Source organism: Amblyraja radiata, chromosome 8, assembly GCF_010909765.2.
Source record: "Amblyraja radiata isolate CabotCenter1 chromosome 8, sAmbRad1.1.pri, whole genome shotgun sequence".
Classification (NCBI taxonomy): Eukaryota; Metazoa; Chordata; class Chondrichthyes; order Rajiformes; family Rajidae; genus Amblyraja; species Amblyraja radiata.
In genome coordinates, this window is record NC_045963.1 from 81,974,621 (window position 1) to 81,997,468 (window position 22,848).

General features: G+C 47.8%; 1 long non-coding RNA gene across 1 annotated transcript; it reads right to left on the reverse strand.

The window, feature by feature from the left end:
• Positions 1 to 1,524: 1,524 nt before the first annotated feature.
• Positions 1,525 to 22,128, reverse strand: LOC116975795. The gene is made up of 3 exons (XR_004412781.1): positions 21,373 to 22,128; positions 14,948 to 14,953; positions 1,525 to 1,536 (listed from the first exon to the last, which is right to left on the reverse strand). It is a non-coding gene; the product is annotated as an uncharacterized LOC116975795 (long non-coding RNA).
• Positions 22,129 to 22,848: the final 720 nt, after the last annotated feature.

Here is a 22,848-nt window from a genome sequence, read left to right on the forward strand (position 1 = left end):
GCGGTATAATCGCTGCCTCACAGCGCCGGAGACCCGGGTTTGATCCCGACTACGGGTGCTGTCTGTACGGAGTTTGCACGTTCTCCCTGTGACCTGCGTGGGTTTTCTCCCAGATCTTCGGTTTCCTCCCACACTCCAAAGACGTACAGGTTTGTAGGTTAATTGGCTTTGTATGAATGTAAAACTGTCCCCTAGTGTGTGTAGGGTAATGTTAGTGCGCGGGGATCGCTGGTCGGTGCGGACTCGGTGGTCCATAGGGCCTGTTTCCGTGCTGTATCTCTAAACTAAACTAAACTAAAAACAGTTAAAAACAACGTGAAATAAAGTGAAATCGAGCTGGCAAGCACTTACTTCAGTGGGAAACAAGAGTTAGCCTTTCAGCTAGGTGGGGGTAAAAAACAAGATGTGGAGTAACTCAGCGGGTCAGGCAGCATCTGTGGAGAACATGGATAGGTGACGTTTCACAGAGTGCTGGAGTAACTCAGTGGGCCAGGCAGCATCTGTGGAGAACATGGATAGGTGACGTTTCACAGAGTGCTGGAGTAACTCAGCGGGTCAGGCAGCATCTGTGAAGAGAGGGCGAGTGTCGATGTATCGAGTTGAGACATTGTCTCAGGATTGAGAGCGTAGAAGGAAGATACCTACTTGCCACCAGAGAAAGAGTGATAGTCATACAATGTAGAAACAGGCCCTTCGGCCCAACTTGCCCATGCCGACCAACGTGCCCCATCTACGCTAGTCCCAGCTGCCTGCATTTGGCCGATATCCTTCCAAACCTGTCCAATCCATGTACCTGTCAAAATGTTTCTTAAACATTAGGATAGTCTTTTGCCAAAACCCCTGCAGAGGTTGAATGAGGAGCAACTGAAGATTAGTCCTGGACATTCCCCTCAAGGAAGGACGCACTCTATAAGATGTTTAAACATGCATTTTGTTTCCTTTGGCCGCCTGTGAGAATTTGTCACTCATTTTCTACTCGGCTGATCTACAGACATCACTATGGATGAACGGCCAGGATTCCCTTCAATTACCAACCAACGTCACAATGGCGCAGCGGTAGAGCCCCTGCCTCACAGCTTCTGAGACCCTGGTTCGATCCTGACCTCGGGTGCTGTGTGTGTGGAGTTTGCACGTTCTCCCCATAACCGCATAGGTTTCCTCTGGTTTCCCTGGGAAACGTTGGGATAGTCCCAGCCTCAACTACCTCCTCTGGCAGCTCGTTCCATACACCCACTACCCTTTATGTGAAACAGATACCCCTCAGATTCCTATTAAATCTTTTCCCCTTCACCTTGAACCTCTGTCATCTGCTTCTCGATTCCCCTACTACCGGCAAGAGACTCTGTGGGGTTACCGATCTATTATCTGGAGCTCCGGAGCAAGCAAGTGTTAGAAGGCACTTCCTGGCACATTCCCAGTTGGGTAGCTGGGAGAATCTCTGGAAATTCCTGGCCTCAGTTTCCCATTACCCAGCCTGACTAAACTTTCCCTGCTACCCATCTCCAATCTCCAACCCCCTCCCATTCCCAATCTGACCTTTCTGTCCTGGGCCTCCTCCATGGCCAGAGTGAGTCCCACCGCAAATCGGAGGAGCAGCACCTCATGTTTTGCTTGGGTAGTTTACACCCCAACGGTATGAACATTGACTTCGCCAATTTCAGGTAGTCCCTGCTTCCTCCCTCCTTCCCCTCCCCTTCCCAGCTCTACCGCAGCCCAATGTCTCCGCCTCTTCCTTACATCTTCCCGCCCCCTCACCCCCACATCAGTCTGAAGAAGGGTCTCGACCCGAAACGTCACCTATTCCTTCTCTCCATAGATGCTGCCTCACCCACTGAGTTCCTCCAGCATTTTTGTTTACCCATCACCAAATCTTGTTTCAGTTGGTTTCCAACCAATTTAAAATTTCAATTGTCGGTTTGAGCCAAGCGACTGGACTCAATTTCCAGGGCTTAACTGTGAACTGAAAAATACAGCTTCAAAGCCATTTGTGTCACATACTTCATTTTTTAAAATATTGTAGCCATTGGTTCTGAACCAGTAGCAGAGATGGACAGATCCTTGATTAGTACGGGTGTCAAGGGTTACGGGGAGAATTGAATTGAATTGAATTGAATTGAATCCCTTTATTGTCATTCAGACCTTACGGTCTGAACGAAATTTCGTGCCTGCAGTCATACATACATCATACAATAATAAACAACAGTAAACACAAATTAACATCCACCACAGTGTATCCACCAAGCACCTCCTCACTGTGGTGGAGGCAAAAATCTTAGGGTTACTGTCTCTTCCCTCCTCTTCTCCCTCTGCGCTGAGGCGATTCCCCACCGGACGATGGCACAACAGTCCCGCGGCTCACCGAACCCCACAAACGGGCCGGCTCAAACACCGCGGCCCGGGGTGGTCGAAGCTGCCGTCCTCCAGTCCAGCACACGCAGCCGCTGGCCCGCGGCTGAACCCAGGACTCAGGTCACCGCCGCCAGAACGCTGTCCCAGCCACCGGAGCACCGTTCCAGCCCCGAGCCGGATCGCCCTCACGTGAGTGCCGTTCCTCCCTCGGGCTGGGCCACTCTGACGGGAGTGCCGTTCCACCCTCGGGCTGGGCCACTCCGACGGGAGTGCTGTTCCACCCTCGGGCTGGGCCACTCCGACGGGAGTGCCGTTCCACCCTCGGGCTGGGCCACTCCGACGGGAGTGCCACAGCCCCTCGCGGGAGAGTCTCGGCCCCTCGACAGGCCGTCCTCACGGGAACGCAGTTCCAGCCCCGAGCTGGGCCGCCCTCACGGGAGCGAGCCCAGGGCAAGTCCTGACAGGCTGCCTCCGGAGTCCCGAGGTCGCCAGCTCCGCCATTAGGCCTCAGCGCAGACGGAGGCAGAGAAGGGGGATACGATAAAAAAGTCGTATTCCCCCCAAGGGAGAGACAGCAAACCCCGTTTCAACCCCCCCCCCCCCCCCCCCACATAAACACAACCTAAAAACCAAAAACGCAACTACACAAAACGAAAAAAAACAACACAAAAAAGTAAAGACAAACGGATTGCAGGCGAGCCGCAGCCGTTCCCAGCGCCGCCACTTCCGGAGGTAGGAGAATGGGGTTGAGAGGGAAAGATAGGTCAGCCATGATTTAATGGCAGAGTGGACTTGATGGGCCAAATGGCCTAATTCTGCTCCAAATACTTATGAACATGAACTATTCCTCTCATGATTTTGTACACCCCTATTAGATCAGCCCTCATCCTCCTGCACTCCAAGGTATAGAGTCCCAGCCTGCTCAACCTCTCTCCCTTTTGCTCAGACCATTCTTCTTTCCGTGGTCATCTTGTTACAAATGTTGGCCTCCCTGTCATCGTCCGTCCTGAAAAGGACGCAAGCTTCCGGCGACAATCAGTGGGAGCCATCACTTGTCGCAATAGATGATTTAAGAGAGAGTTCGATAGAGTTCTAGGTGCTGGTGGAATCAAGGGATATGGGGAGAAGGCAGGCACGGGTTATTGATTGGGACGATCAGCCATGATCACAATGAATGGCGGTGCTGGATCGAAGGGCCGAATGGCCTCCTCATGCACCTATTTTCTATGTATCTATGTTTCTATGATGGTGGTAGCAGAATTAGCTCAGGATACTTCCAGTTCCCAGCCCTGCAACCTGGCCGCTTCAGCTATGGGGCCGCTCAAGACCATTAAGTCCTGGCAACATCTTCATATATGTTGTCTGTACCCTTTCCAGCTTGACAACTTCTTTCCTGTAACACGGTGCCCAGAAATGAACACAATACTTTAAATGTGGCCTCACCAACATCTTATATAACTGCAATATGCCTCCCAGCTTGTAGACTCAATACTCTGACTGACAATAGACAATAGACAATAGGTGCAGGAGTAGGCCATTCGTCCCTTCGAGCCAGCACCACCATTCAATGTGATCATGGCTGATCATCCCGAATCAGTACCCCGTTCCTGCCTTCTCCCCATATCCCCTGACTCCGCTATCTTTAAGAGCCCTATCTAGCTCTCTCTTGAAAGTATCCAGAGAATCGGCCTCCACCGCCCTCTGAGGCAGAGAATTCCACAGACTCACAACTCTCTGTGTGGAAAAAGTGTTTCATCGTCTCCGTTCTAAATGGCTTACCCCTTATTCTTAAACTGTGGCCCCTGGTTCTGGACTCCCCCAACATCGGGAACATGTTTCTTGCCTCTAGCGTGTCCAAGCCCTTAACAATCTTATATGTTTCAATGAGATATCCTCTCATCCTTCTAAACTCCAGAGTGTACAAGCCCAACCGCTCCATTCCCTCAGCGTATGACAGCCCCGCCATCCCGGGAATTAACCTTGTAAACCTATGCTGCACTCCCTCAATAGCAAGAATGTCCTTCCTCAGATTAGGGGATCGAACATTGGGAAAAAATAATAATAACACTTGATTCATTTAGGGTTTAATCTTTACTGATGAGGATTATGTGAAAGCTTTACATCGTCTAGATGTGCTGGGACACAGCCTCAGTGATGTGATCTGTGGTCATCGGGTGTTTCAGGTCTCACAACATCAGACATCCTCGCCCAGGCGACCCAGCCGGGGTTGATCAGGCCCCGACTTGTGTCCCAGCAGCAACCGCCCACAGATCAGCCATCTTAGTAACCACTCTGCAGGGGTTGGGAGACTCGAGTGCGTGGAGGGACTGGACTCTGTGGGGTGAGTCCAGGACGGGCTCCTCGTGCGTCTCACCAGGTTCAAGGCCTGTGCCTGCACTGCACCTCTTTCTCCTTCTCCGAGCATTGCAATCTCAAAAGACCCAGACTGGGAACGGCTCATTTGAGATGATAAGGCGTCTGGGAACGACCATTTTAAAATTAAAGTTGATCTAAGTCTGTCTTGCGCTCTTGCCTAACTTCATATTAGTCTGGTTTAATTTAGAGATGCAGCACGGAAACAGGCCCTTCGGCCCACCGAGTCCATGCCGACCAGCAATCACCCGTTCACACTAGATCTCTGTCATCCTGCTTTCTCATCCGCTCCCTACACACTAGGGGACAATTTACAGAGGGGCCGATTAACCGACACACCCGCACGTCTTTGGGATGTGGGAGGAATCCGGAGCACCCGGAGGAAATGTATGTGGTCACAGGGAGATCGTGCAAACTCCACGCAGACAGCACTCGAGGTCGGGGTCGAACCCACTACCAGCTGCGCCACTATGCAAACTCTGACCTCCTTTCCAATAGTTCCCAATTCACAGCCGATAAAAGGTAGTGGAGCCAAATATGATTACATGCTATAGGCCAGTGAGTTTAATGTCTATAGTCGGAAAGTTACTGGAGAGAATTCTGAGGGATAGGATACAGGCATTTAGACAGACATGGGCTGATCTGGGATAGTCAGCATGGGTTTGTACGCTGGAGGTCGTGTCTCAAAAATCTGATTGAGTTTTTGGAAGATGTGACCAAAAAGGTCAACGAGGGCAGAGCTGTAGATGTTGGATACATGGACTTCAGTAAAGCATTCGACAAGGTTCCACATGACAGGCTGCTCTGGAAGGTTAGATCGCATGGGATCCAAGGAGAGATAGCTGAATGGATAGAAAATTGGCTTCATGGAAGGAAGCAGAGGGTGATGATGGAAGGTTGCTTCTCAGACTGGAGGCCTGTGACTAGTGGTGTGCCTCAGTGTTCAATGCTGGGCCCGTTACTGTTTGTCATCTACATCAATGATTTGGATGAGAACATACAGGGCAAGATTAGCACGTTTGCTGATGATACAAAAGTGAGTGGTTTTGCAGATAGTGAAGATGGTTGTGAACAATTGCAGCAGGATCGGGATCGATTGGCCAGGTGGGCGGAGGAATGGTTGATGGAATTTAATACAGAGAAGTGTGAGGTGTTGCATTAAGTGACGTCGAACAAGGGCAGGACCTACACAGTGAATGGTCGGCTTCTGGGTAGTGTTGTAGAGCAGAGGGATCTAGGAGTACAGGTGCATGGTTCCATGAAGGTCGAGTCGCAGGTAGATAAGGTGATCAAAAAGGCTTTTGGCACTTTGGCCTTCATCAGTCAGAGTATTGAGTATAGAAGTTGGGAGGTCATGTTGCAGTTGTATAAGACGTTGGTGAGACCGCATTTAGAATATTGTGTTCAGTTCTGTTAGAGAAAAGATGTTGTCAAGCTGGAAAGGGTACAGAGAAGATTTACGAGGATGTTGCCAGGATTTGAGGGTGTGAGCTATAGGGAGAGGTTGTGTAGGCTGGGTCTCTATTCCATGGAGCACAGGAAGATAAGGGGTGATCTTATAGAGGTGTATAAAATCATGAGAGGAATAGATCGGGTAGATCCAGACTCTTGCCCAGAGTAGGTGAATCGAGGACCGGAGGATATAGGTTCAAGGTGAAGGGGAAAAGATTTAACAGGAATCTGAGGGGTATCTGTTTCACACAAAGGGTGGTGAGTGTATGGAACGAGCTGCCAGAGGAGGTAGTTGAGGCTGGGACTATCCCAACGTTTCCCAGGGAAACCAGAGGAAACCCATGCGGTTATGGGGAGAACGTGCAAACTCCACACACACAGCACCCGAGGTCAGGATCGAACCAGGGTCTCAGAAGCTGTGAGGCAGGGGCTCTACCGCTGCGCCACTGTAACATTGGTTGGTAATTGAAGGGAATCCTGGCTGTTCATCCATAGTGATGTATGTAGATCAGCTGAGTAGAAAATGAGTGACAAATTCTCACCGGCGGCCCAAGGAAACAAAATGCATGTTTAAACATCTTGAGGGGAATGTCCAGGACTAATCTTCAGTTGCTCCTCATTCAACCTCTGCAGGGGTTTTGGCAACCTGACTGGTTGATAAATTTAGTATGGTTTAGTTTAGAGATACAGCGCGCAAACAGGCCCTTCGGCCCACCGAGTCCGTCCGCACCGACCAGCGATCCCCGCACACTAACACTACCCTACACACACTGGGGATAATTCACATTTATACCAAGCCAATTAGTCTACAAACCTGCACGTATTTGGAGTGTGGGAGGAAACCGAAGATCTCGGAGAAAACCCACGCAGGTCACGGGGAGAACGTGCAAACTCCGTACAGACAGCACCCGTGGTCACGATTTTTTAGGTGACTAAGCTGTCACCACATGGTTGCCGGGGTGTCGCCTGTATGGTCATGAGTCGTCTCCTCAGTCGCGCAAAGAGTTGTAGCGTCATTCTGGTCGCCGCTGGATTGTCAACATGTTGAAACATTTTGGGCGACAGTTGGCTTGACGCCAATGAGCGTATCTGACCTCTCCTGACGTAGGTGCTATGGTAGGTTGTTGCTGGTGCTGACTTCGGTGAATTCCATTGGCGACTACCTACGTCAACCTACGTCAACCTACGTCAACCGGCGACTGTATTGTCGTACCTTGTCGTAGCTTGTTGCAGGTGGACGTAGGTTGTCGTAGGTGTGGTCGTAGGTGGACATCCTAATAGGTCGCCGGTTGTCGGTAGCTTGACGTAGCTTGACGTCGGATAGGTGGTAGGTTGTTGTGGACATTGTCGTAGGGGGGGAGTCCAGTCGCCGAATAAATTGCCTAAGTGGGACAGGCCCTTTACTCTCTCTTGAAAACATCCAGTGAATTGGCCTCCACTGCCATCTGTGGCAGAGAATTCCACAGATTCACAACTCTCTGGGTGAAAAAGTTTTTCCTCATCTCAGTCCTAAAGACAATTTATTCTTATGCCCCTGTCCCACTTAGGAAACCTGAACGGAAACCTCTGGAGACTTCGCGCCCCACCCAAGGTTTCCGTGCGGTTCCCGGAGGTTTTTGTCAGTCTCCCTAATGGTCGAAAGTGGTTTCCGCTTCTTCTATGTTCCGGCGATTATTTCAAAAAATTCAAAACCGACCGCGACTAAAAATAGGTTGCCGTTTAAAAAATCGGTCATTTTTTAGTCGGTTGCGATGCTAGTTGAAGGTGGTTGCCGGAGGTTGCAGGTAATACCTTCCACCACCTGCAACCTCCGGCAACCACCTTCAACTAGCATTGCAACCAGCTTCGACTAAAAAAATAGCCATATTCAAAACGGCAACCTATTTTTAGTCCATTTCTCCCAAGATGCTGCCTGTCCCGCTGAGTTTTATTGTGTGTATCTTCGGTGTAAACCAGCATCTGCAGTTCCTCCTACACATTTTAACCACAGAACAATTTTAATATACATTTGGACTGTTAAGTATTTTGTTGGTAGGCTCATAAGTATTTTGAAAATATTCCATAGAAATATTATAAATTTACATTAGGTTAGAAGGCCCCGCTCCTTAAGTAAGATGCTGCAGATGTTCCATCAATCGGTGGTAGCCAGTGCCATCATCTGTGTTGCCGTGTGCCGGGGCAGCAGGGCGAAGGTAGCGGACGCCAACAGGATTAGCGAGCTCATCAGGAACGCTGGCTCCGCCCTGGGTCCGGAGTTGGAGTTGGATTCACGGGAGGTTGGTCTTGGAGGGGAGGATGTTCCTCAAACTGTGGAGCATCCTGGACAACACAGCTCACCCCCTCCACGATACACTGGTCAACCGGAGGAGCACCTTCAGCAACAGACTGGTTCCACCAAGATGCAGCACAGAACGCCACAGGAGATCCTTCTTCCCTGTGGCTATCAAACTGTACAACTCCTCCCCCTTCTGTCGTGGGGTAGACTGAGACTGAGACTGAGACTGACTTCCCCCTCCCCCCAGTCTCTGCACATAGATAGATAGATAGATATAATTTAATTGCCACACAACCAAGGTCGGTGGTATTTGGGTTGCCAGCAGCGGTACAATAATAAAGAACACAACCACAATAAAAATTTTACACAAACATCCACCACAGCATTCATCACTGTGGTGGAAGGCACAGAGCTTGGCCAGTCCTCCTCCATTTTCCCCCGTGGTCGGGACCACCACCCTCCACAGCCATTGCTGCGGGCGTCCAGATGGTAAGGGACAAAGTCAAAGTCAAGGTGAGTCCAGGATCGGTTCTTCCCAACCAGAGACCGCGGCTTCAGGCTGGTGAAGGCCGCAGGCCGGCGGTCAAAGTTTTAAAGTACCTGCCGTGCCGCAGCCGGAAGCACCGCAGTCTGCAGGGCCGGCGGTCGAAGCTCCCCTCCAGGGGAGATGATGTCCATACCGCACCCGCGGTAGAAGACGGCGGTGCCGGCGGTGGAAGCTTCTTCTTCCCCCCGGGTCCTCCACAAGGGATCCCGGGCTGTAGACGCCGCACCAGCTGGAGTTCTGCAGACCGCGGCTTCAGGCTGCGGCTTCAGGCTGCCGGCTGCCGCGGGCCAACGTTGGTGACCCTCGGACTATCCTTGATCGGCATTTGCTACCTTTACCTTGAACCAAACGTTATTCCCTTATCATGTATCTACACTGTAAATGGCTCGATTGTAATCATGTATTGTCTTTCCACTGACTGGTTAGCACGCAACAAAAGCTTTTCACTGTACCTCGGTACAAATGACAATAATCTAAAACTGAAACTGAGGTAAGGCTTTGATTTAATGTTTCAGCTAAAAACAAGGCACGTGTGTCACAGCAGTTAGTTCCTCAGCCTACATTTTATTGTTGGGTCTCTATATGTGAAATCCCATATTTTACGTTCGGTTTTACTTTAGTTCAGTTTAGAGTTGCAGCGCTGAAACAGGCCCTTCGGCCCACCGAGTCCGTGCCGACCAGCGATCCCCGCACACTAACACTATCCTACACACACTAGGGACAATTTACAATTTTATCAAGTCAATTAAATATAGAAAATAGGTGCAGGAGGAGGCCAGTCGGCCCTTCGAATTAACCTACAACCTTGAACGTCTTTGTAGTGTGGATGGAACCGGAGCACCCGGAGAAATCCCATGCAGGTCACGGGGAGTTAGTCACAAAATGCTGGAGAATCTCAGCGGGTGGGGCAGCATCTATGGAGAGAAGAAATTGGCAACATTTGGCGTCGAGACCCTTCTTCAGACCCGAAACGTCGCCAATTCTTTCTCTCCATAGGTGCTGCCCCACCCGCTGAGTTTCTCCAGCATTTTGTGTCTACCTTCGATTTTACCAGCATCTGCAGTTCTTTCTTAAACAGGTCACAGAGTGAACATACAGACTCCGTACAGACAGCAGCCGTAGTCAGGATGGAACCCGGGTCCCTGGCGCTGTGAGGCAGCAACTCTACCCTCTGCGCCACCGTGCCACCTTTGGTTATAGTGGACTATGGGCACTAATGGACACCATTCCCCTCCGCCCATTATGGGCACTAATGGACACCGTTCCCATGGTCTGTTATAATGAGGGATTACTGTACTACTTTTTGCTACCAGCAGGGGGCGACCAATGCCAGTGCAGTATATAGACCACAACTAATTAATACATTTGTGAATTTAAATCTCTTTAATTTAGTTCAAACTCTTGGCAGATCAGTTAGACTTTCCACCGAAGAACATTAAGACCCTATTAAAATTCTCTATTTTAAATATGTTTCTGTTTGCAAAGGTGTGTTTAATATTGAATCTGAAGCCTGAAGAAGGTTCTTGACCCGAAACATCACCTGGCCCTTTTCTCCAGAGATGCTGCCTGACCCGCTGAGTTACTCCAGCATTTTGTGTCTGTCTTCGGGGTAAACCAGCATCTGCAGTTCCTTCCTACACCTTTAATAGTTATTAATTGATTGAAAGATACAGCACGTAAACAGGCCCTTCGGCCCACCGAGTCCACGCCGACCATCGATCGCCCATTCATACTAGCTCTATATTATCCCACTTTCTCATCCACTCCCTACACACCAGGGGCAATTTACAGATGGCCGATTAACCCGCAAACTCGCACATCTTTGGGGGGGAAGCGATGGCACAGCGGTAGAGTTACAGTTGCAGGGAACCGCGGTCGATCCTGGCCACGGGCGCTAAAGTCATAGCCCCACATTCTACTCATTTTTTTAAACCCAACTCTGCAATTTAGACTCGACGGCGGGTTTAAATTCCTGATATTCAGACTAAAGTCTACGTTGTCTTTCTACTAATCGCCAAAGCTTAGACTGACCTTAGACTAGAGTCTAACTTGCTGCATAATTTAGACTCAGCAGGGGGCAGGTTTAAGGAAGGTTTAAGGTCGCTGCGGAGAGAACAAATGGCCGTCAAGCTGGAAGCATTGCGGAGACCACTCTACCTTCACTTGCAACCTCATTCTCTTCCATCGCTCACGAAGGTCAGGAAGATCTCTGCGACTGCCAAACCGCGACTGGAATTGCGAATAAATCGCATCCCATGCCTTGTTTGTTTCAATAGGTGCCTGGAAATTGCACCTTTTTTTCTCAATAATTGTAATTTTATCAGCTAGTAACGTCAGGAGAAATTCTTTCTCGCTGGTGTCCAAGTTTCTTTTTGTCAGCCATGTTGAAGTTGTCGTCTGCTCGTGTTCCTGCTATTGCATTGCACATGTGCAGTACAAGCAGACATCATTACCATGTAACTAACTTTAGACTCAGCTTAAACCAAAGTCTAATGTTAAACTCGCCGTAGACTTTAGTCTAACTAAACCTCACTACCACAATACCACATTTTTCTTAAACCGAGCGTCGGGTTTAGTTAGACCGAGCGGCAGGTTGAATGTGAGTTTAAGGAAAGTCTAACTTTGCAATTAGTAGAATACGGGCCTTAGAGTCATAGTGATACAGTGTAGAAACAGGCCCTTCGGCCCAACTCGCCCACACTGCCCAACATGTCCCAGCTACACTAGTCCCACTTGCCTGCTCTTGGTCCATATCACTCCAAACCTGTCCTACTGATTGGGGATGATCAGCCAATGATCACATTGAATGGCAGTGCAGGCTCAAAGGGCCGAATGGCCTACTCCTGCACCTATTGTCTATTGTCTATTGTCTATGCATGTACCTGTCCAACTGTTTCTTAAATGATGGGATAGTCCCAGCCTCAACTGCCTCCTCTGGAAGCTTGTTCCATACACCCACCACACACTGTGTGAAAAAGTTACCCCTCGGATTCCTATTAAATCTTCACCTTGAACATATGCTCTCTGGTCCTCGATTCCCCTACTCTCGGTAAAAGACTCTGTGCATCTACCTGATCTATTCCTCTCATGATTTTATACACCTCTATAAGATCACCCCTCATCCTCCTGCGCTCCATGGAATAGAGGCCCAGCCTACTCAACCTCTCCCTATAGCTCACACCCTCCAGTCCTGGCAACTTCCTTGTAAATCTTTTCTGAACCCTTTCAAGCTTGACAATATATTTCCTATAACACGGTTCCCAGAACTGAACACAATATTCTAAATGCGGTCTCAAAAGACAGCGGGTGCTGCCTGTACAGAGTTTGTACGTTCTCCCCGTGACCTGCGTGGGTTTTCTCTGAGATCTCCGGTTTCATCCCACACTCCAAAGACGTGCAGGTTTGTAAGCTAATTGGCTTAGGTAACATTGTAAATTGTCCCTGGTGTGTGTAGGATAGTGTGGGGATCGCTGGTCAGCTTGGCCTCAGTCAGTGGCGGACTGGGTCTAAAAATATTGGTTGCCAGGAGACAAAGGGGGCCCACCCACAACTACAATGCTAACATTTAACAGGGGCCCACTTGCCATCGGGCAAGCTGACACCCTGGCCAGTCCGCCACTGGCCTCGGTGGGCCGATGGGCCTGTTTCCATGCTGTATCCAGTAAAGAAACTGGAACGCCCTGAGGAATTCATGCGGTCGCAGGGAGAACGTGCAAACTCCATACAGACTGCGCCCGAGGCCATCTTTGCTGTAAGGCAGCAACTTTATCACGTTGACAGGATACCATTGGATTTGTGGGAGAGACAGAACCAATGAGAATAAAGGACGTTCCTTTAGGAAGATGAGGAGGAATGTCTTCAGCCAGAGGGTGTCTATCTAATGTTGGAAGCAAGATTCTGCCATTTAATGAAGTGGCCAAGTCACCGTAGAAATCTCTCTTCCAAACCTTTTAGTTTGTGCAGTTTAACGGATGAGCTGATACATTGCTCCCACGGCATTGCCAGGACTGGCCCCTAATGCGATTATCCAAATCTTGTTCTAAATGTTCCTCTCTACACGTCTAAGATATTAGTGATGGGACTTGCAGGAACCTTGCTCCTGGAAGCAGTTCAGTTTAGTTTAGTTTTGAGATACAGCGCGGGAACAGGCCCTTCACACACACACTAGTTCCATCCTACACACAACGGACAAGAATAAGGATAAGGATAAGGGCTTAAGAATAGACAATAGACAATAGACAATAAGAGCCATTCGGCCCTTCGAGCCAGCACCGCCATTCAGTGTGATCATGGCTGATCATCCACAACCAGTACCCTGTTCCTGCCTTCTCCCCATATCCCTTAACTCCGCTATCTTTAAGCGCTATCTATAAGGGGTCGGCCATTTAGGGCTGAGATGAGGAAAAACATTTTCACCCAGAGAGTTGTGAATCTGTGGAATTCTCTGCCCCAGAAGGCAGTGGAGGCCAATTCTCTGGATGCTTTCAAGAGAGAGTTAGATAGAGCTCTTAAAGATAGCGGAGTCAGGGGATATGGGGAGAAGGCAGGAACGGGGTACTGATTGTGGATGATCAGCCATGATCACATTGAATGACAGTGCTGGCTCGAAGGGCCGAATGGCCTACTCCTGCACCTGACAATTTACAGAAGCCCATAAACCTACAAACCTGTACGTCTTCGGAAAGTGGGAGGAAACCGAAGCACCCGGAGAAAACCCACGCGGTCACGGGAGAACGTGTCACAGCGATCACCAACCATTCACCAACACAATCCTAGACACACTGGGGACAATTAACATGTTTTACCTGAGCCAAATTAACCTACAAACCTGCACGTCTTTGGAGTGTGGGAGGAAACCGAAGATCTCGGAGAAAACCCACGCAGGTCACGGGGAGAACGTGCAAACTCCGTACAGACAGCACCCGTAGTCAGGTTCAAGCCCGGGTAACTGGCGCTGTAAGGCAGCAGCTCTACCCGCTGCACCACCGCTCCACCCCAGTCTAGGCTCAGGGCAGACTTGAGGCAATCTGCGATACGCCAGGGGAAACTTGGCCTGGCCTACACCAATAGTTCTGGCCACAGTTTTATGGACCACATTTGTCCAGCTTCAAGTTTCCATTTTTGACTTTGTATCTCCATTTCCCGAGTTCCCAGTGGGCAGCCCGCACGTGGAATTCTCATCACCAGACCCTCAGTCAGTTAATCCCTCATGCCTTACAGACACTCTACTTCAGACTAGTAATTGGAAATACATCTCCTCTTCTGTCCTGTGCCTGGAATGAGAAGTTCTAGGCTTCAAGCCCAACTTTGTCATTACTGATCTTTTCCAGTTTAAATATCAATAATAAAGCCAAATTGACTAGAAATTCAGCTCCACAGAAAATAACCCCTCACCTCAAAACGGTGACTTGCATTTTGTCTGTATTGTGTGTTTATTTGGCGAACGTACAAATATCTGTTGGATCAGATATCTCTGACCTCCCTTCCATCGAGGGGATTTATCGCAGTCGCTGCCTCAAAAAGGCTGGCAGTATCATCAAAGACCCACACCATCCTGGCCACACACTCATCTCCCCGCTACCTTCAGGTAGAACGTACAGGAGCCTGAAGACTGCAACGACCAGGTTCAGGAATAGCTACTTCCCCACCGCCATCAGGCTATTAAACCTGGCTCGGACAAAACTCTGAACATTAATAGCCCATTATCTGTTTATTTGAACTTTACCAGTTTATTTATTCATGGACACCATATGGACACCATATAACCATATAACAATTACAGCACGGAAACAGGCCATCTCGGTCCTACAAGTCCGTGCCGAAGACTTATTTTCCCCTAGTCCCATCTACCTGCACTCAGACCATAACCCTCCATTCCTTTCCCATCCATATACCTATCCAATTTATTTTTAAATGATAAAATCGAACCTTCCTGCCTCCACCACTTCCACTGGAAGCTCATTCCACACAGCTACCACTCTCTGAGTAAAGAAGTTCCCCCTCATGTTACCCTTAAACTTCTGTCCCTTAATTCTCAAGTCATGTCCTCTTGTTTGAATCTTCCCTACTCTCAATGGTAAAAGCTTATCCACGTCAACTCTGTCTATCCCTCTCATCATTTTAAAGACCTCTATCAAGTCCCCCCTTAACCTTTTGCGCTCCAAAGAATAAAGACCTAACTTATTCAACCTTTCTCTGTAACTTAGTTGCTGAAACCCCGGCAACATTCTAGTAAATCTCCTCTGTACTCTCTCTATTTTGTTGACATCCTTCCTATAATTGGGTGATCAAAATTGTACACCATACTCCAGAATTGGCCTCACCAATGCCTTGTACAATTTTAACATTACATCCCAACTTCTATACTCAATGCTCTGATTTATAAAGGCCAGCATACCAAAAGACACACTGATCTGTTCTGTAGTAAATGCCTACTATGTTCTGTTGTGTTGTCATTGTCCTATCAGGGACACATGACAATAAACTCTCTTGAATCTTGAGCTGTGTAGGACGGAACTGCAGATGCTGGTTTGCACCGAAGATAGGCACCAAGTGCTGGAGTAATTCAGCGGGACAGGTAACACCTCTGGAGAGAAGGAATGGGTGATGTTTCGGGTTGAGTCCCTCGTTCAGACCCCCTTGTAGATAGCTTGTTGGCTGCAGCAGCTATCTCTCTCCAAATATCAGTTGAATGCATCAATATATCTTGCCTCCTCAAAGTACAATTGTAATTAATGTTCTTGTCTCGACACACGGACGTACATATTCTCCTCCGTCCAAGACAATAGACAATAGGCGCAGGAGTAGGCCATTCGGCCCTTCGAGCCCATCACACTGGAGATTGGAGATCGGAAGGAGTGCAGTAGAGGAAGGTCTTGGACTCCATTGGCATGAGTCTTAGAGTCTTAGAGACTTGTACATTGAGGGGGGACCTCATTGAAACTTACCGAATAGTGAAAGGCCTGGATAGAGTGGATGTGGAGAGGATGTTCCCACTAGTGGGAGAGTCTAGGGCTAGAGGTCATAACCTCAGAATTAAAGGAAGGATGTTCCTTTAAGAAGGAGATGAGGAGGAATTTCTTTAGTCAGAGGGTGGTGAATCTGTGGAACTCATTGCCACAGAAGGATGTGGAGACCAAGTCAATGTTTTTTTTAAAGCAGAGATAGATATAGTGCCCTCCATAATGTTTGGGACAAAGATCCATCATTTATTTATTTGCCTCTGTACTCCACAATTTGAGATTTGTAATAGAAAAAAATCACATGTGGTTAAAGTGCACATTGTCAAAAAAAATTAAAAGCCATTTTTATACATTTTGATATCACCATGTCGAAATTACACCTGTGTTTATACATAGTCCCCCAGTTCAGGGCACCATAATGTTTGGGACACATGGCTTCACAGGTGTTTGTAATTGCTCAGGTGTGTTTAATTGCCTCCTTAATGCAGGTATAAGAGAGCTCTCAGCACCTAGTCTTTCCATCACCTTTGGAAACTTTTGTTCCTGTTTATCAACATGAGGATCAAAGTTGTGCCAATGAAAGTCAAAGAAACCATTATGAGACTGAGAAACAAGAATAAAATTGTTAGAGACATCAGCCAAACATTAGGCTTACCAAAATCAACTGTTTGGAACATCATTAAGAGGAAAGAGAGCATTAGTGAGCTCCAAAGCATACCACCTCATCTGTGAAACACGGTGGTGGGAGTGTTATGGCCTGGGCATGTATGGCTGCTGAAGGTACTGGCTTACTTATCTTCATTGATGTTACAACTGCTGATGGTAGTAGCATGATGAATTCTGAAGTGTATAGACACATCCTATCTACTCAAGTTCAAACAAATGCCTCAAAAGTCATCGGCCGGTGGTTCATTCTACAGCAAGACAATGACCCTAAACATACTGCTAAAGCAACAAAGGAGTTTTTCAAAGTTAAAAAATGGTCAATTCTTGAGTGGCCAAGTCAATCACCCGATCTGAACCCAATTGAGAATGCCTTTTATTTGCTGAAGAGAAAACTGAAGGGGACTAGCCCCCAAAACAAGCATAAGCTGAAGATGGCTGCAATACAGGCCTGGCAGAGCATCACCAGAGAAGACACCCAGCAACTGGTGATGTCCATGAATCACAGACTTCAAGCAGTCATTGCACGCAAAGGAGATGCAACAAAATACTAAACATGACTACTTTCATTTACATGACATTGCTGTGTCCCAAACATTATGGTGCCCTGAAATGGGGGGACTATGTATAAACACTGCTGTCTACGTTACTAAAAGTCTGATCTTGACCGCTTTTGGCCCACTGTGGTGCGATTTCCGAGAGAACGCCGCCACCTATGGCCGTCATTTTTGGCCACCTCACTCAGAGCCCCCCTCCGCCTTCCGGGACCGGAGGATTTTTTCCATTGATGAAAAATCAGAGATATTAATGTTTTCAAAACATTTGCCATTCTCTCTGCTGCCCCCGCTGGCGGCAGGGGGGGGGAGGAACTATAGTGTAGTCCCTCACTCAGTCTCTGCCAGATCCAGGGAACATAGAAACATAGAAAATAGGTGCAGGAGTAGACCATTCGGCCCTTTGAGCCTGCAGCGCCATTCAATATGATCATGGCTGATCATCCAAATCAGTATCCTGTACCTACCTTCTCTCCATACCCCCTGATCCCTTTAGCCACAAGGGCCACATCTAACTCCCTCTTAAATATAGTCAATGAACTGGCCTCAACTACCTTCTGTGGCAGAGAATTCCAGAGATTCACCACTCTCTGTGTGAAAAATGTTTTTCTCATCTCGGTCCTAAAAGATTTCCCTCGTATCCTTAAACTGTGACCCCTTGTTCTGGACTTCCCCAACATCGGGAATAATTTTCCTGCATAGTGCCTGTCCAACCCCTTAAGAATTGTGTTAGTTTCTATAAGATTCCCCCCTCAATCTTCTAAATTCTAGCGAGTACAAGCCGAGTCTATCCAGTCTTTCTTCATATGAAAGTCCTGACATCCCAGGAATCAGTCTGGTGAACCTTCTCTGTACTCCCTCTATAGCAAGAATGTCTTTCCTCAGATTAGGAGACCAAAACTGTATGCAATACTCCAGGTGTGGTCTCACCAAGACCCTGTACAACTGCAATAGAACCTCCCTGCGCCTATACTCAAATCCTTTTGCTATGAATGCTAACATACCATTCGCTTTCTTCACTGCCTGCTGCACCTACATGCTTACTTTCAATGACTGGTGTACCATGACACCCAGGTCTCGTTGCATCTCCCCTTTTCCTAATCGGCCACCATTCAGATAATGGGAATCGAGAGGGTCACGGCTCTCTGAGCTGCGAATAACACTGAACGCACGTCGACTCCACGGTGAATCCCCTCGATGTGGCTGTAAAGTGGCTGCCACCCAATTGTTTGCCTTGGCTTGGCTTTTAAAATTCGGCCCACAATGTCTATACTAGCCCTCTGGAAACCAGTACCTTTGGCCCGCAACACCCATACTAGCGCAACAGAAAGCTCCCTCCCCCCCACTGGCGAGCAATATTGAAATTGGTGGAGAGGTGGAATATTGCGTTGGTGACCAGCTCTCCCGTGTGATGCTGGGACCCAACAGGTCCCACTTAGTCTAGTAATTTCTTCGTGGTGAAACCAAAATGTATAAAAATGGCCTTTATTAAAATCTGACAATCTGAACTTAACTGCATGTGATTATTTTTTTGTTATTACAAATCTCAAATTGTGGAGTACAGAGTCAAATACATAAATGGTGGGTCTTTGTCCCAAACATTATGGAGGGCACTGTAGATTCTCAATTAATACGGGTGTCAGAGGTTATGGGGAGAAGGCAGGAGAATGGGGTTAGGAGATACAGATCAGCCATGATTGAATGGTGGCGTAGACTTGATGGGCTAAACACACACACTCACACACATCATAATCCTAATCATACTTTATTAGCCAAGTATGTTTTGCAACATACGAGGAATTTGATTTGCCGTACAGTCATACCATTAAAAAGCAACAGAACACACAAAATACATTTTAACACAAACATCCACCACAGTGACTCCTCCACATTCCTCACTGTGATGGAAGGCGAAATAAAGTTCAATCTCTTCCCTTCTTTGTTCTCCCGCGGTCGGGCGCCTCGAGCTTCCGTTGACGGGACGATCTTGACTCCCGTAGCCGGCTGCGAGCCCTCCGCATCGGGGGGATCACAGTTCCCCGCGCCGGGCGATCTGACCCCGGGTCAGGGCTAGTCGAACCTTCTGCGGTTTCGGAGCTTCCCGACATCGGTCTCTGCGAGCTCCTCGATGGTAACGTCTGCAGGCCGCGGTTGGAGCGTCGAACCCAGACAAGGGAGGGATCAGCTCCGATGTTAAGTCTACGTCCCAGCGATGGGGCTCAAAGTCAGTCCCGAGCAAGGCCTCCAGCTCCATGATGTTAGGCCGCAGAGTGACTGGAGATACGATCCGGAAAACAGTCACATCTCCGGCAAGGTAAGAGACTGAAACAAAGTTTCTCCCCACCCCCCACATAAAACAACCCAGAGAACATTAACACAATCTTTTAAAACCCAATAAAAATAATTTTAGGAGGACGAAAAGACAGACAGACTGTTGGCGAGGCTGCCATCGAGGAGCCATTGGGTGGTGGCACATACGCACACACATGTAGGTTACCTGTTTGATCGAGGTTACCCCTCAATTACCTTTTTCCCCACCTCACCTCAAACCAAGAATCCTCCATTTTCACGAATCCCACCTTTTCCTCCAAACTTTTCCTATCCATTTTTATATCGCAAATCAGCCATGATCATATTGAATGGCGGTGCAGGCTCGAAGGGCCATTAGATATTACAGAACTACTCGCAATCATTTAAAATAAAAATAAATGCATTGTTGAAACCTCAATGCCTGGTAGAATGCGCACAATAGCTCTCCAGAACTGTGCTCACACTATATGGATAAGCTCTTTAGCTTTGTGCTTTCATGCAGTTTTTGGCAGTCACCCAATAATGCGGATCTAATGGGTTTTGAAAGGCACAGTGATTAGATTATAAATGTGAAACAGAAATGTGAGCCAATCTGTCCATTGCATTTCTTCATTAGAATGCTGTAAAGAAAACTCTAGATGGATGGAGTATTCAGCTCACTATTCCCACAGCTCCCATAGTAAAGCATAGTCAATGATGTTGGCTCATCATCATCGGCAGTCACTCAAAACGAGTATGACTGCCCTCTCCTCTCCATAGGGTCGTCTACTTGTGGGTCTGCAGATGTGTGTAGAGGGCGATCTGCGATCCACACACCTTGGTGCGAGGTGGGCAGTGGAGACTGGCGGTGGTTGGTAGTCGTCGAGCTCCCCTTCTCTCTCTCCCTAAGGTGCGGTCTCTTTTTCTCTGCGTGGTTCCGTTTCGTGACGTGCAGCTCCTTCCTGCACGGATTTCCTCCAGGAGCGCCCGTCCAGTGCAATGTGCTCCCAGTTGCTCCATGTGATGTGGAATTTCTTCAGACTGTTCTTGATGTTGATGTTGTCTACTGCTCTACTGATAAAGAGTCATAGAGCAGGAGAGGGCATTATAGAGTGCCTTATGGGCCTGTCCCACTTAGGCGATGTTTTAGGCAACTACAGGCGACTAGTTTGTCACATGTTCGTCGGGAGTCGTCTCCTCAGTCGTGCAAAATGTCGTAGGTATCTGGCCCTGGGGATTTATCGGCCTTTAATCCATTCAATTTACATAACACCACTTCCCGGCTAACCTGGCTTTCGTTCAGTTCTGTTCTGTACTGTTCTACAGTACTGTTCTATGATATTTAAATTAAGATCAACATGAATATTTTTATTTTTTGCAAATGTAAAATTGTTCCATGGTCTTTCTTCAAATGTAGAATATTGTCCCAACATTCACCCACAACTTCCAACTAAGCACTCCAGCACAACAATCTCCTCAAATAAATGTGTCACGAAAACCATCGTGTGCCGCCAACAATGGCTGCCTCGCCAACAGTCTGTCTGTCCTTTCCTTCTTTGTGTCTGTTTTGTGGTTCAACTGCCCCGACCGCGGAAGAATAAAGAGGAAGAAGACTGGACCTTATTGCCTTCCATCACAGTGAGGAACGTGGGGAATCCGGTGTGGTGGATGTTTATGTTAACTTTTATGTAGTTGTGTGTCTTGTTGCTTTTGTTTTAGTATGGCTGTATGGTAATTCGAATTTCACTGTACCTTAATCGTGACAATAAACTGACCTTGAAACTTTGAAGGGCAGACCCACAAATGAGGAGGATTTATGGAAGACAATTACATTCACAAACATGCCGCCATGTTTAAGGTCTGCAAACACTTGCATTTTTGAATGTTGAAGTGGATATTAGAGATTACCTGAGCCCTCGCTCTGTTGTGATCCAAGCGGGTCAGGCAAAAGAAATTCTCTTTTGGAATCGACGGTGCAGACTTCAGCGCAATCAAACAATTGGTATTGGCTGGGTTGCCCACCACAAGGACCTGGGAAAAATACATTTAGCTTTTTTATTGTAACACAAATTGGGGCAATTAAAGAACTGGTCATCATAAACACAGGTCGTCACGTCAGGTCAAATGTACAACCATTATCTATTTAGGTTAAATATTTTCCAATCGCTGCATTTAATTAAAAAAAAAAAATAGGAACATACAATGTGTTTGAGATGACCCTTAAAACTTGCTTCTTGGATCAAGCTATAGATCATCTGACCCATTAACTGATTTTGTTCAATATCAGAGTTTGGTTGTGATCATTGCTGTATTGCAGTGATATCAATATTTTATTCTACCCGAGGCTATATATAAACCCAGACCCGCAATCTTTATCGCCAAGGGTCATGAAGTGACTTCACACTTTAAGACACTCGGCCAGAATCAGGGTGTGTTTTAAATGGAAGTCTTCACAACATCTCCTTCCGCGAACATCTCCCCACACAGTGTTTCTTTTCTAATTGGTCATCAGCTCGCCGACCACGATCACTCATTCACACCAGTTTTACATTATCATGTTTTTGCATCCACTCCCTACACACTAGAGGCAATTTACAGACGCCAACTTACAAGTTAACTACCAAATCCACATGTCTGGGATGGGGAAGGAAACCCATGCGGTCACAGGGAGAGTGTGCAAACGCCATACAGACCGCACCCGAGGTCAGCATGGAATCCGGCTCCGAGACAGCAGCACTACCAGCTGCGCCACTGTGCTGCCCTATTGCCAGCCGAACACTTAGCCCATTGTGCCATCTGTCGTCCCAAGTAACTATACCAAGTTATGGACCTTCAATGAGATCTGCACTTCCTCCAGCTGTTCACTTGCCTTAAACAAGCATGCCTTCAATCCCAATGAGTCCTTACTTTTCTAAATACGTTGTTTGAATATTTATTTTCAGTAAGGGACAGTTTCTTCCCAGCTGTTATCAGGCAACTGAACCATCCTACCACAACCAGAGAGCAGTGCTGGACTACTATCTACCTCATTGGTGACCCTCAGACTATCCTTGATCGGACTTTGCTGGCTTTACCTTGCACTAAACGATATCATGTATCTATACACTGTATAGACAATAGGTGCAGGAGTAGGCCATTCGGCCCTTCAAGCCAGCACCGCCATTCACTGTGATCATGGCTGATCATCCCCAATCAGTACCCCGTTCCTGCCTTCTCCCCATATCCCCTGACGCCGCTATCTTTATGAGCCCTATCTAGCTCTCTCTTGAAAGTATCCAGAGAACCGGCCTCCACCGCCCTCTGAGACAGAGAATTCCACAGACTCACAACTCTCTGTGTGAAAAATCTGGCTCGCTTGTAATCACGTATTGTCTTTCCGCTGAC